Consider the following 15,473-nt stretch of genomic DNA (forward strand, 5'->3'; position numbering starts at 1 on the left):
CTTGCAGAACAGTCCAGTCAGGTGTATAGGGCAATAGTCCCTCTCGTGCATTGTGGCGCCACCTGTGTGAAGTGTGATAACTGTTGCTGTGTGCCATTCAGGGGCCACAATGTCTGATACAAGGGTATTACTGAATATGGTGGCCAAGTGGGGAGACATGTTGTTCAGAGGTTTGTGTAAATCACAGCCTGGGATGTTGGATGGTCACATGGAGTCAGTGTTGCAGGCCTTATAGAATGCAGGTTAGTACTGTGTAGTTGTGACCGCAGGGACACCGCAATGTTCCTGCATGGATTGTGGCCCTGTAGGGAGTGAGAGGGTGTAATTTTAGCATTGAACCTATCCACCAGCATGTTACCAACATCACTTGGTTCTGTAATGTTCCTGAGTAACTGTTGTATGCCAGAATAGATGTGGGTATTGCCATTGACTACTGACATACATCCATAATGCCTTGTGGTACACCCTGGAATGTGTCGCAGTAATGTTTACATAGCTAGGTTCAGAGGATGTGATGAGGGATCCCATAGCCCTACTGAGGCTGATGAGTGAGCTACCCCACCCATGGGATTGTACTCCACTTTGCAACAGCCTCCACCTGTTGTTGTAAATTATGTCCATGGAACTGGACCCTCAGAGTGGCATCCATTATCTGGTGAGTACTGTCATGGCTCTGTATGGAATAGCATGATCCATGCAGTAGTGTATGTGCTAATGAAGTGGGGTATGTTTCAGCATTTGTATGTGCATTGTCCATCTGCACGGGTGTCATGACGTTAACTACTGCTGTCATAAGATGTCTGTAGTAGGCATTGTAGTACTCTTGTACTGTGTATGCTGTGAAGGGTGTGGTGCCGGAATGTGGATAACAAGGGTGATTAGCATATGTTCAGAATCCACCAACGAGGGGATATCCCCAGGTGTGGAACACCAGTCACATGTTGGCAGTCTCCATGTCTAGGATATTGTTGGTCTTGGAGGTGATGTGTATGGGTTGATCCAGCTGAGTGGAGGTTATGAATCCTGGACAGTGTTGGCCTAATGTTTCGGTACATGAGTGGCTATCCCAGTTAAGTGTGGAGTAGTGTCAGTCTCACATCAGTAGTACCTGTCTGAACCCTACTGTCCAGTACACCAAGAAATGAGGTCTGGTAACCGTGGGGTATGTTGTTGAATCTGTAGCATGTTACAATGTGTATAGCAGTTCTGGCCACAGTTAGTTGCACGTGGAGCACCTCTGCTGAATTGTGCTAAGTAACTAGCCAGGATGTGTGTACAACATAGTGGAATATGGGAACACCTCAGCCGTGGGTGTGCCGGTCCAGGTTACATGACTGAAAGGTGTGGTCTGTGTATAGCCTGTCATTTCAGCTGTGCTCTGCAGAGCCTAGAGGCAGGTCCCAGTCACTGCAGAGATATTGAAGTGGTCCATTATAAGGAATGCCTTGCCTGTGTGCATCAGAGATGAAGATATCAAGCATTGCGTCACATAACCCCATGTTTTGCTTGCCTTTTCCCATTCTGGTGGTGAATGTTATTGGAAACTGTGCAAGACAGGCAGTATAGAAGCAGCAAGAGCCTTACATGTTATCTGTACACCCAGGGCTGACAGGTGCAGGTCATCTGTGCCAAAGCATCGTGTTTTGTTGACCATGTCAGTCAAAGTGGACAGATATCAGATGCCTGTGGAATGACAGCAGAAGCATAGGCAACTGTTGAAGTGACACAGTCAGTCGGTGTACAGTGGTATCATGTCTGGATGAATGCATAATGCTCCCCAGGGCTTGGCCTATACCTTCAGGGCTACAAGACCGGTGAGCTATTGCATATCCCTACACACATAGCCTGTGAAGTTGCATCTCAGGGCAGTCACACTAACATGGAGAATGGCAGTCAAATTGTACCTGGTGAGGTGTGGCATAGGTGCATAGGTTATGTTACAGAACCAGTTACCCGACAGCAAGATATAAGTGACTATTGCCTTGTGTAGCCTGCTGAGTGGGTCATCAGTGTGACCGCCTACAGAGTCACCTATGACTGGTGTGTTTTGTATGTTATAACACCCTATTGGCTGTATGTGATGGGCACACATGAGTCTGTGGGCTATAAGTTATTGTTGTTGTGTTTGTTGATGGGGCCTGCCTTTGGTGCTGACACAGAGTATGGAGAGGTACTGCACAAGTTGTACTCATATGTGTGGCCTGTGGTGGTGGAGATCTTGTGAGACTATGTGATGAGTGGGGTGTGTTGCAAATGTTACACATCCCCACATGATTGTCAGGTTCAGTCAGGGTTGGTGACAGCATTACCCCCAGCATGGCTGCATATGTGCATCTCCCACAGGCTGTAGTGTCGTATGTTGGGAGGTGAGCATTGACTGTGTACATGAGACAATTGCTTTATTGCCACATGTATGTCATATTCATCATATAGACAGGCAATAGCACTGGTACGTGACAGGTGGACATGCCTGTATATACAACCATGTCTCACAAGATATGTGAGTTACGTGTGTACAACAGCTGTTGTACTGTAAACAAGCTGGAAATGTAAGGACAGACAGTGTACCTGTGAGAAATGGTGTGGAATGGGTGCTATATTAATCAGTAGCTCATGAAGTGCTCACAAGTTCTGAACAAGTGCTGAGCATGAAAATACAATACAGATAGGGTGTTGGATAATATCAACCCACAAGTAGTGACGACAGTCATAATTGGTGGTACCGCACTATTGCCCTGCTGAGTATGGTCTGCCAGTCCATGAACCATTATCAATGTAGATGTTAGCAATACAGATGTAGATGACAGTACAGATGTTCGACTATATGTACCTTTGTATGTCACAGGAGTGTTCTACCAGTGGCCTGTTGACAGAATCAACACTACAAAAGGTGCCAGAGTGACATGTGCATATCACACCAGTGCCAGCTACAGTAAAACAGGGTTAATGTGTTGTACTCCCCCCTCATTGTAGCCCATACTAAACAGACAAATGCGAGGCATCTGTGTATGTAAGGATGTGAATGGCCATGACCTATGAGCAATAGCTGTCTCATTGTTGTGAACAACATACAGAATGGGCTTTGTGGGTGAGGTGTGTGACATATGTGCACATTCTGACAGATGATATCAGCATTGTCACTGCTAGATGAATATCCCTGTAGCCATTAACTACCACCTAGGCTGCGGTCAACATTATGGACACTGTGTAAGGGATGGTGCTGTGCAGTTAACCTCCCTGAGTTGGTGACATCTCCAGGCCTCTTAGCTAGTCATACGAGGCACCCATGTCATGACAGGGTGCCATAGATGAGCATGGAGATCATTGGACAGGCATACACAGCACTCGGGTGACCAATATTGGATCACATATCACCTTTAAGGGGTATTGGCCATGCGTGGATGGGCAATACCAGCCTTCACAATCCTCACTTCCACTATGCAGCATGCTGGTTACCTTGCATAAAGACATGTGCTACGCTATGATGTTGGACATGCTACATGTACATATCCTGATCTGAAAGACATACGTCATGGACAGCCACTGTCCTACTACTAGGATCCCCACATGCTGGACAGATCCCTGTGCCATACATGTGACATACTCCCGCCATACCATGCAACCCTGTCCATCAAAGCTGCACATGTCATCTCTGTCATACATGGTGTGATGACCGCATGGTAGATGTATTATCAACCATCTGGATCAGTAATGTGGCACTGATGCACCTCGTGGTGGCAAAATGGCTGTCGGATACAGCTGGGAAACCTTACCTGTACATGCTATAGTTGATAACCATCCCTGCGAATGACGTCTGACTAGCCATTGTCCCATGTCTATCACATGTGCAACACAGGTGATCCGTGGCAGGATGTTGAACAGCTGTACAGTGCCATGTCGATGTATATGGCAAAACACATGCATGTAAAGGTTTCCATGCGTATGTGTGCATTGTCACTGCTCAAGTCCATTAAGGCAGTGTATGTGTTGATATGTGACATATACACAGCATCAAGGTCAACAGCATTACCGTGGACACATCCAGGCATGTGCTGATAGGTAAGGACACCAGTGCAGGCAAACAGACATGCCCACATCAAGACAGCATTCACATGGAGTATGAACAATGTAATGAGGTGACACACATATATGGTGATGATATCCAATGCATAACGGGTGTTACATGTCTGTGACACAAACATGTCAGTCGTGTCAGTGTCATGATGATTTGCAAAGATAACTGTGCAGATGTACTAGATTTACTAGAAATGTATGTGCAGCAGTATCTCTATACATCTCTGATACTGTGACCTGTCACCATCATTATGTCTTACAGATAATGCCTCGTTCACGCCTGCCAGTGTACAGCTGCCAGGAGGATAATGTCCTCATCCCGTACCTCCATGAGAACTACAAGGTGTTGTTCAGCCATGTGCCACAGCATGCCCAGCAGCATGACGACCTGTGGCAGGATCTTCGCAGGAGGGTGAATGATGTGGGTGGCCATAACTGTACCTACCAGCAGGTGCGCAGACACTGCATGGACTTGATATGACATGCAAAACAGCGTGCCACTGCAATCACCAGGGAACAAGGTGGAACAGGTGGTGGGCCACCAACCCAGCCCCCACTCACACACACCGAGGAGCTACTGGCCAGTCTGGGGACACCCTCAGAACAGCATCCACAAACACTAGCTGCCATCGTGGAGGTGGGTATCTCCCAACCAATGAGCCTGGAGTTGCCTGGTAAGTCAGTACTGCACATATGACTATTATATCCCATTTAGTTGCATGTGTCACTGTACATTATGTAATGTAACATCATATGCAAGGTATGTTGACACACATGCTGCATACTACAGTATGCTACCCTGTGTATGCACACATGTGCATACTATATGCTATTGTACAGGCGAATGTGTTAACATGCACAGTGCACCCTGTGGCTGTCATACAGTCATGGATAATGTTCAAACTGCTGTGTCAGCCCTATACAGGTACCTCTGGCATGCCGCACAGACATCAGTCCATTGCAGGTGAGACTGTCATCAGTATCAGGCATGTTAAAGCATAGATCTATTCGCCATGTGGCCAGTTAACACTTGTACACTTGATGTTTGGTCCAGTCACGATATACAGGTCGCATCACCCATCATTCACACTGGCTACCCATTTGCAATATATACAAATGAAATGATACACCGACATGAAACCAAAGTATCTGTCATTGCTATATGTGTGGACAGCTGTGCATACAACGGTGGAGGTGTTGTACAATGTAGGCATATGTACTATACACTGGAACAACACGTGTGGTACGCAAACAGTACCACACAATGAGCTGGGATATGGGCAGCCCACAGGTGTCACCATTGTGTTATATGCCCCTGCAATGGGTGTACACATTGTGATGTGCCATCTGACATGTCCCAGACACGTAGTGTTCTGGCTGCAATATTGTCACACTATCCCATAAAACATACCCCACATACCAAACATACAACCGGTTGTCTGCATAGCCCTGTGGATGGTGACATATCTGACATCTATGGGTGTATGTCACATGGGAACAACACAGACATGTGAGATAGACGGCCAACACAAACATTTGGCCAACACATGTTCACACATGGCCATGGGGGATGGCCAGAGACATGTAGCCACACAGTAGATGTGATGTGTATACACCCTGTTGCACAATGTCCACACATGGTCCAATTATAGCCTTAGTTGACTGATTATACATTTGATGTGGTACACTGGACATCCTAAAAGCCTGTGCACAGCTAGTGGAAGTGTCACTTAAGTCAACCATATAGGATGTGTTGAACATCACGACTGTGTCATAGCATGACAGTAGTCACCTGTACAGCTTCCATGGACATTGACACCACATCAGGCCACAGATACTGTACATTTCCCTTGCTGCTGTAGGATATCACCGTTAGCTGTGCACTTCGTGTGTGTGGTACATCAATATCATGTGGGACATGGTGAATTGACAAGTCTGCCATGTGTGGACATGGTTGCCAGGCAGCTAAGACTCTGTAGTAGTTGTGCAGGGATGTCATCTGTAGGTCTTCCAGTGACCTGTCACATGACACAGCATGGTTTGGTGTATATACACCTCAGCATCATGGGTCACAATCCACAGTTATGTCATGGGTATGCATGCAGTTATGGCTATGCAATATGTGCATATTATGCACTGTATAGCAATATAGATGCCTCATGATACCATGCAATGGGACAGTGTCTGTACTTCACACTGTATAGCAATGTAGATGGCTCACACTACCCTTCCATGCTCATGCACATTTGCTAAACATGCATTCTATCTGTAGGGCATACAGACAACACTGCAATGTGATGCCCATTACAACACTGTACATGTGTCAGTACACCATTGTGTCAGACGTATGCATGTTAATGCACACGTCAGCAGATTACATGTCAAGGTCACGTCAACCATGTGTACTAACTTGTTCTGGTCCACATGGTGTATCACGGGGATGCATGCTTACTACCATGATTGTGCGAACTGCATGGCTACTGATATGACACCTGCTTGCTGTAGTGTGCACCCCAGGGAGGTATGCTAACTAACACTATTAATGTCTGAGCTGCATGCCGTCTGCTGTATCACATGCATGCTGCATGCCATCAGTCAAATCACATGCATGGTGTGTCTGTGTGTGTGTGTGTGTGTGTGTGTGTGTGTGTGTGTGTGTCTGTTTGTGTGTGTCTGTGTGTGTGTCTGTGTGTGTGTGTGTGTGTCTATTGTAATTTAGAGTCTTTCTTTGCATTCACAAGTGATGTAGGTGTGTTACCCTCCTGCGGGCCATCTGATGTTACTGTCTCCACAGATACTAGCAGTGATGAACATATGCATGAGGTACAGGCAGGGTTGTCATGGGCTGAATCTGTGCCAATGGTTGCCATCCCAGCTATGTCCCCCTCTTCCCTGCACACAGTTCTGCTGCCAACACATACTGCATCACCAGTGGCCATAGAGGAAGGACAGTCAGCGTCTGTTAGCGTGGAACAGTAGCGTGTGGTGGCTGCAGAAGGTGTGTCTTCACACCATGGTGTCAGTGTAATGACTGCAGATGTGCCACACAGGCATGTGGCCGGTGCTGCTCGTAGGAGGACCCCTGGCAGACATGCACCTGCAGGACAGAGCGCAGCAGCTGGTATCACCAGACGCATGTTCCAGACTGTAATGGCGGCACATGCTGAATGGCAGAACAGAGAAGGGCAGAGGCTGCAGAGGGCTGCTATCCGTACTCTAAACGACAACATCCAGGCATTGGCAAATACTCAACAGCAGATTGCTGATGTTCTGGACAGGCGATTGGGTGACATGGTCGGAATCCTTGACCGTGGCATGCCAATCCGCGAGTGTGAGCTGTCTGTGCTGGAACATCTGGTAGGAGTGAGGCATAGGCCATGTGGACATCAGCCAGCTACACCACCTAGTGCAGGTCAACGTGAGTGCGCCACCTCACATGGCCGCTCCCATAGTGCTGGTAGCAGTAGCAGTGCAGCTGGTGCTGCGCTGTCCACACCAGGACACAGCAGGCCACGTGGACGTAGCCCTGGACATTTCCAGTGGGGACACGGTTCCAGTGGACATGTGTCATCGGACAGTAGCCAGTCTGTACCTTTGCCTGGTGGTGCCCGTGCAACCCCTGGCAGGCACAGGTCACGTGGCCATGGCCAGACACAGTGAGCTGTACATCCTGGTCTGTACAATCAGGAGCTGTCAATAATACCCCTGTGTAGGCCTCACAAAAGGCATAACTGTATGCACACATGCACGCACACAGCAAGCACATCTGTAGGGCACCACAACACCCACATGCATACTGAACAGACATGTCCAATCAGATCACCGGCCCTTACCCACACACATGATGTCATCCATTGGTGCAGCCTATGCCCCTGGCAAACATTATCACCCTGTGCATATGATGAAGCCTGTGCTGCATTCCTGTCATCCACACCATCATTGCAGGGACATGCTCAAATGGTCTGATGCACAGAGTGAACAGAATAGTGAGAGAAGTGTATATTACATTAGTTGTGTAAGAATAGTGAGAGAAGTGTATATTACATTAGCTGTGTACTGTTGACACGCACCAGACATACCATGTAGTACAGGTTTAGCATGCATTGTTATATGTTCACAGTATGTGTTTCGGTAACAACAGCATGTTGGTAATGATTCCCTGATTCCCTCCTTATGGTCTACTTGCATGTGCCTACAGGTAGCAGTGTTTGCAGTCTCCCATGTGTAACTGTGGAGTACTCACAGGCATGTATGGCAATATCAGCATCTTATACGAAGCCTCATCCTGACTGTTGGAAAGGATAACATACCACAGATGTCCACACATATACTGATCCAGAAGCATGTAGGCTGTTTAATAGGCTACAGTGGCTAGAGACCTGACATCCATACCAGGTCACATCACAGGTATGTTGACATGGTGCAGGGGTTGTACACAGCGGTCTGGCTGATGACAACGGTAGAAGCCACTTGATAGCATGAGGCCTCACTGTGTAGCAGTAATTCCCTGTCACATTACAGGAACATGCCCACACTCACAGGGTCAACAACACTATAACGCACACTCCATAGTGTTGAGGTGAGGACCCCTGCCTATGTGGTAATCACCCTCACAGAACTGTGCACCCACACGACATGACACAGAGGAAGAACATGTACAGGTAGCCAGTATGGCTGAGACGAATGGCATCAACAGGGTAGTAGACTGCATCACCATGAGGGGTTAGGGATCCTGTGTGTTCTGTATGGTAGCATACACCCTCACTCCATGCACCAGACAGCCATACATACATACATACACACACACACACACACACACACACACACACACACACACACACACACACACACACACACACACACACACTGTGGAGACCACAAATGTCATTTACAAATGGATAGCTGATATGTGTGTGATACACACACCACCCCTGCCTACGTCATGCTTTCCACACTGCAGTATGTACAGATCTCTACAACAGTGTACAGGGATGTGTAACAATTGGAATGTATTCCCCACCATATGTAGCATATATGGTCACACAAGCAAACACACATGGCAGTACTGTGGATGATACACCTGCTCTATGATGATACGTCTGACAGACATGCAGCAGTATTGGCCACATTATGTGTACCAACACTACCTCCGGCAATTGTGCTGCTATATGCACATGGGAGGATGTAAGTGTTACAGGCGTCAAGTGACTTACAGTCAGTAACACCTGACCGCTGTGTAGGTTTATGTCTTCACCATCAAGTAACAGTAACATAGCGTACTGTTTGCTCATGTAATGGTAGGATGGCATGTGACACACCTGTGAGCTGTCCCCGGCAAACATCCATCTGCACAGGTGGATCACCACTTTATGTACACATATCCATCCATACCTGATGAACATCCTACTGTACTTAGTATTTCACTATATACAGGTGTCAATGATGGGGCTGCATTGCAACTGCATGTTGTAGTTAGGCACAGATGAGTTACATACATCAGCTACTGCACATGCATGGTAGCTGCATGCACACTACAAATTGTACTTGTGTGTTGGTCCTACATGCCTGTCATGTAGCCATGTTTGTATGCATTGCAATTGGTGGACATGTGTGATGACATACATAACACATGGACTGTTGTATGATATGATGGGTGTCATGGGTAACTAGTACAGAGGGAATGTGTCCTTGGTCAACATTGCTACCTCATGTACTGTTACCATTCAGCAGCCATGGACCCACCTTCCATTTGCATGCGTGTGATTGCTGTAGCCACTTGTCTGCATGGAGGACAGCAAAAGCTATGCTATGTACATATGTGTTGTGTGTGTGGTCCATGCACATATCCACTGCGATTACATGTATGTAATATCCAAACATGTGTGTTCTTTGGTGTACAGCGACAGTCATCTGTCACAGCTGTGTAAGACCCAGGGCCCCTGTTATGTGTAGAGCCGACCTGTTTATGTACAGTGGTATCATTGCAATGCATATCATATGATGGAACCCTGTCGGTACATGTGTAGTCTGCACAGTTGCTGTAGACCTATGTACAGTCCACTGGTCATGAGTCACATGGTGTTGTGGTAATGTATGGCTGTGTATTGCTGGTCCAACGACATGGTGATGTCTGAGGGCTACATAGTAGACTGCGGTGTGTACCTCTGTGATCTGCACCTGAGACATCTGTGGAGGCTCCTGAGTGTGTACTGGTCAGTACATGTGAGTGGCCTTCATGTATGTGGGGACAGTAACACCATACTGTGCCCTTCCATGTTTAGAATCCGTGTGCATGCAAGACAGCCCTTTGCAACTGCTACATGTGTGAGCATGCCCAGTACGCCATTGTGTACATGGACACAGTACATTCCACAGTGTGCCCTTCTGTGTTTAGAATCCGTGTGCATGCATGACAGCCCTTTGCAACTGCTACGTGTGTGAGCATGCCCAGTACACCGTTGTGTAGATGGACACACAGTACATTCCAAACTGCGCCCTTCCATGTTTAGAATCCGTGTGCATGCAAGATGGCCCTTTGCAACTGCTACATGTGTGAGCATGCCCAGTACGCCATTGTGTAGATGGACACACAGTACATTCCAAATGGACGTGTGATACTAAGTGTGTGGGCATGCCCCATGACACCTTGTGTCGGTGATGTGCCTCTATGTATGGGCATGGCCATTGACATCCTTTATAGCGATGGTGGTCATCCAGGCAAAAGATGTCCATTTTCCATGTCACGATGGATGCCTACATTGAAAACACTGGTAGACTGTCTTGAAGGGTGTACTGTCTGTGGCGTGTCCCATATCTATGTAGTGTTGTTGTAGTGCTCCGTAGATAGGCAGTTGCCCCGATCACACCACTGCCGTGTGTTTGTCTACGTCTACCTTGGTACAGTAATATGCTTTTAGACTGCTCACTCTCTATACATTTCCTATCGGCATCTTTGCCTTTGCGGATGATGTCATCCACCTAGAAGTATGCCTGTGGGAGTGCTGTGTTCAGTAATCTCAGTAGCACGTTCTGTAACTGCATAATGCTGTAGTGTGATAAGGTAGTTAGGTGTATGTTCGACTCCCAGCCCTGCCAAGTGTGTGCCTCTGTGTGTGTGTGTTTCCAGCTGCCTGAGGACAGAGTAATGCTTTTAGACGGCTCACACCACATACATTCCCTTTCGGCGTCTTTGCCTTTGCGGATGATGTCATCCACCTTGAAGTATGCCTCTGGGAGTGCTGTGTTCAGTAATCTTGGTAGCGCGTTCTGTAACTGCATAATGCTGTAGTGTGATAAGGTAGTTAGGTGTATGTTTGACTCCCAGCCCTGCCAAGTGTGTGTGTGTGTGTGTGTGTGTGTGTGTGTGTGTGTGTGTGTGTGTGTGTGTGTTTTTCCAGCTGCCTGGGGACAGAGTAATGCTTTTAGACGGCTCACACCACATGCATTCCCTGTCGGCGTCTTTGCCTTTGTGGATGATATCATCCGCCTAGAAGTATGCCTGTGGGAGTGCGGTGATGCCGGAACTCGGTAGCGCATTCTGTTACTGCATAATGCTGTAGTGTAGTAGACTAGACAGGTAGGTGCTCGATTCCAGCACATGGCAGGTGTGTGTTTGGCAGTTATACCATATGTGTTGGTATCTGTGGGTGGCTAGCTGCAGGATGTGTTGAGTTTGTTTTGTTGCTGACCTATATAGTGTCCACAGCCCGCATATTCTGCCATGACACTGGGTTGTCAACACATACATTTGCCAATAGGTCTGGTGAGTAACTGTCAGCAGCCCTACTCTTACCCTTGCTATGGTTTGACCAGTGTGATGCAACATAACACACGTGCCTTGATATTGGCACATGTAGGTGGCACATGTAGTTTCCTTTCCATTCCTGTCTAATGCATTGCTGTCATGTGGTTCACTGTTGTGATATAACTGCCATATCTACATATGTGTGTACATGTATATTTGTGTATGCATATATACATATACATATGTCCATGTATATATGTATACAAATAATATATGTGATATATGTAGATGTACAGGTGGACATAGATGTGAACATATGTCTGGGGACATCAGCACTATTGGCTATTTGTGCCGGATGATCTGTACGTGATAACCTGGGATCTATGTATATCTGCCATGGCGTGGTGTTAATGCACATCATCTGTGGTGTGCAGGGCCACGGGTTGTAGTCGTGTAGACACCAGTTATTTTGTTGCTGGGAAGACCACGGGACATTGATTATGGTGATGGTAAGGCACCTGTTGCCAGTTGTGTGTGGATCTGAGCGACACTGAGCAGTGGTTAATAATGTGGAGGTTCGGTATGGGTCATATAACTATTCATTAGAAGACTATACTATGCAGATGAGGTTGACTATGGTGTATCACATTTATCACCAGGGTGTGCTGCTGGTCCCTGGAGTGTATGTGTGTATTCAGCCAGGTGAAGGTCTCGAATATAGTTGACAGCATGGGAGGGGGGTCAGGCATACTGTACGTACATTGCAGAACTGTGCCTCGGGAGTGCTCCTGCCTTAGCACACCTAAGCTAGGGGTGTGTCTATACCTGCCTGGTGATGTTGGGAGGGATGACAACAGTGGTGGGGTAGTCAGGGTGTACAGGCTGCACAAACAGGTGTTGATCAGCACAATCAGCTGATGACATGGCCAGCCCGCACATGAACAGTACATTAATGCAAGCAAGCAGCATACACACAGGTTCCGTCCACACTCTACACCACCGGTGTATACCTGCAGGGACATTTCATGACACAGTCCAACCAAATGACATGGGCTGCAGCAGGCAACATATACCAACATGTGCAGGAGGCTGGGGAAGTGAGGATGTGTATGCTGCCGAGCAACCATTACTGGGGTGACATAAGACTTTATAGACCGAGGGTGACTTACCAGGGTCTACATGGGCTGGGGATGTTGGAGCACTATAGGTGGACAGAGACCTCCTACAGCAGCTTGTTGACCTGTGCCTAACACATCAAACAGGCTGAGGGAAACGCATGACAGTGGATACCATGGGATGTGTTGGCCTAGGTTTACTAGCCACAGGTACCTCACACAGCACAACTGGGGATATCATGGATATCTCACAGGCATCTGCATCCAGAGTATTGCACCAGTTCACAGATGCCATGTCAACACATGCTAGTGAGCACGTACAGGTCCTCCACACATGTGATTAGTGGACCAGCAATATGCATCTGTTCAACCACATGGATGAGTACCCTGGGGTACTGGGTGCTATAGCCTGCACACATAGCACCACCCGGGGAGCAGGGTAGGGCCTACAGTCAGTGCAGGGGCATACCCTCCAACAGCTGGGCCATATGCAATGGCCACGGCATGAGATTGAATGTGTGTGCTGTCTGCCCTGGAAGCTATGATGTGTCCGATATATGGCGTCTGACACAGCTGTAGCACACCAATGCCTATATGGACATCCCCTACAGTCTCCTAGTGGGGGATGCTAGGTAAACACTGGTGTAGTGGCTTATAACACCCATCAGCAATGCACATACACCTGAACACTCACACCATACTGAGGTGGATGCACAGGCAAGACATATACATGTGCATGTGTTTGGGATGCTCGGTTCACAGTTCTGGTATCCGGACACATCTGTTGGGGCTCTGCAGTATTCACAAGCTACATGCATACAGGTTGTTATGGTATTTGCTATGCTACACAATGCTATCCTGCAGTAACAGTTGCAGCAGGAACAGCATGGGGCCTGTACAGGCACAGTGTGACTTGCTGAAGGAACTACCTGAGTAGGGCACAGTTGGCGAAAGCCTGTGCACAGTATGACCTGCTCTTGGCAAAGAGGCAACACAAGGCATATGCACTGACACAGTAGGTACCCATGGATTTCCCCTCTCTGACCCGCACACAGTACAATGGATGCCAAACATGACAGTACCTGTGCCCAGCCATGTATGGGAGGTGCACTGTGTGCATCCGACATAGGCAGCACTCCAGCACTGTCCTCAAGTCTGTAACACAACCAGGGTATGTCTGTTGACCTAACAAGTGGCAGTTGTATTAGAATGTGTACTTACCCATTGCTATGGTATGTATGTAAGCATGCAAGTGACTGTGGTGGCCAAATGTTAGGGCAGCAGACAGTACACATCCATAGTGGCACCATGACCTCTGTAGCACACATGGGGACCACAATGGTAGCCTGTAGTACACAGGGTGTCCTAACCACTGCAGATTATGGGCTGACCATCATGTGTGTCCATACAGCCCACACACATTCCATGCAGCTGGACAGATGTGGACCAATACAGACAAATGATATACGATGGCCTATGGATATGCCCAATGACTGACCCCAACCCCCTATGACACACACAGATGACAGCAGGCCAGGCCGTTTCATGTAGGTTGTGTAATATCCCTCCAACCAGCAATATAGGTAGGTCCACACACTGATATGGAGTACCCGGCAGACCAGTACAGTAGTGGCAGATGTGTACAACTGTTGGCTGTGCCCCCCATCACACCTACACATGTGAGAGTCATATGCACCACCCACGGTGCTGTGTAGGACTGTGGTTGTGGTTGCATGTCCCCACATGCTATACAGACATGTAGCAACTGTCAGTGCCACATGACCATTAGCTACCCTGCAGACACAGCATGTCACCTGTCTGTGTAGAACGGAGGAGTCAGCAACACAGTACTAACTATCTGTACATGTGACACATGCAATACAGTTGACCATACTTTGCATGCTCACACACATGACGGTATTGCCAGTCTACAACATGCGTAACAGTCATACTGGGCATGCTCACACACTGAAACACAGGACAGCCAGGCATGCACACACCAGTGGTCCGGACATATCTGCCAGTACATTGCTATACTGTTGGATGTCTGCGCTGTATGGTGTTTGCGGTCTATTGTCTGTACATATTGCCATGGTCTATTGTTAATTCACATGAGCTATGTGCGCAGGGTACTTCTACCATCATGTGTATAGGGCAGTTATTTGTTTGCGGACAGGCCGACGCCTTTGAATACAAACCGGGTAAGGCACAGTCCAGCAGGTGGGAGCTATTGTGTGCTGGTTTGCACAGTGTTAAGCACTGCTGATCTCTGGTCACAGCACCTTATACATGTTTAGACTCCACATTTCTTTGACAGTGCACTACTGGCATACTGGTAGACATACACGCTTACAGCCGCTCGCTCTCCGACATTTCCGCTTACATTTGTCACTCACGCTGGGTGTGTGCGATCCCTTGTGATGCATATTACATCGGACTACATGACTACAGTATTGGGTATGTGTAACCATTTTGCGATGGCAGCCGTTCGACTGTACGGACTCGGCGGCCTGTCCAGTGATGTAATTATATTATATGCG

The sequence above is a fragment of the Protopterus annectens genome, chromosome 5.part1 (assembly GCF_019279795.1).
Source record: "Protopterus annectens isolate FY-2018-M chromosome 5.part1, PAN1.0, whole genome shotgun sequence".
NCBI lineage: Eukaryota > Metazoa > Chordata > Ceratodontiformes > Protopteridae > Protopterus > Protopterus annectens.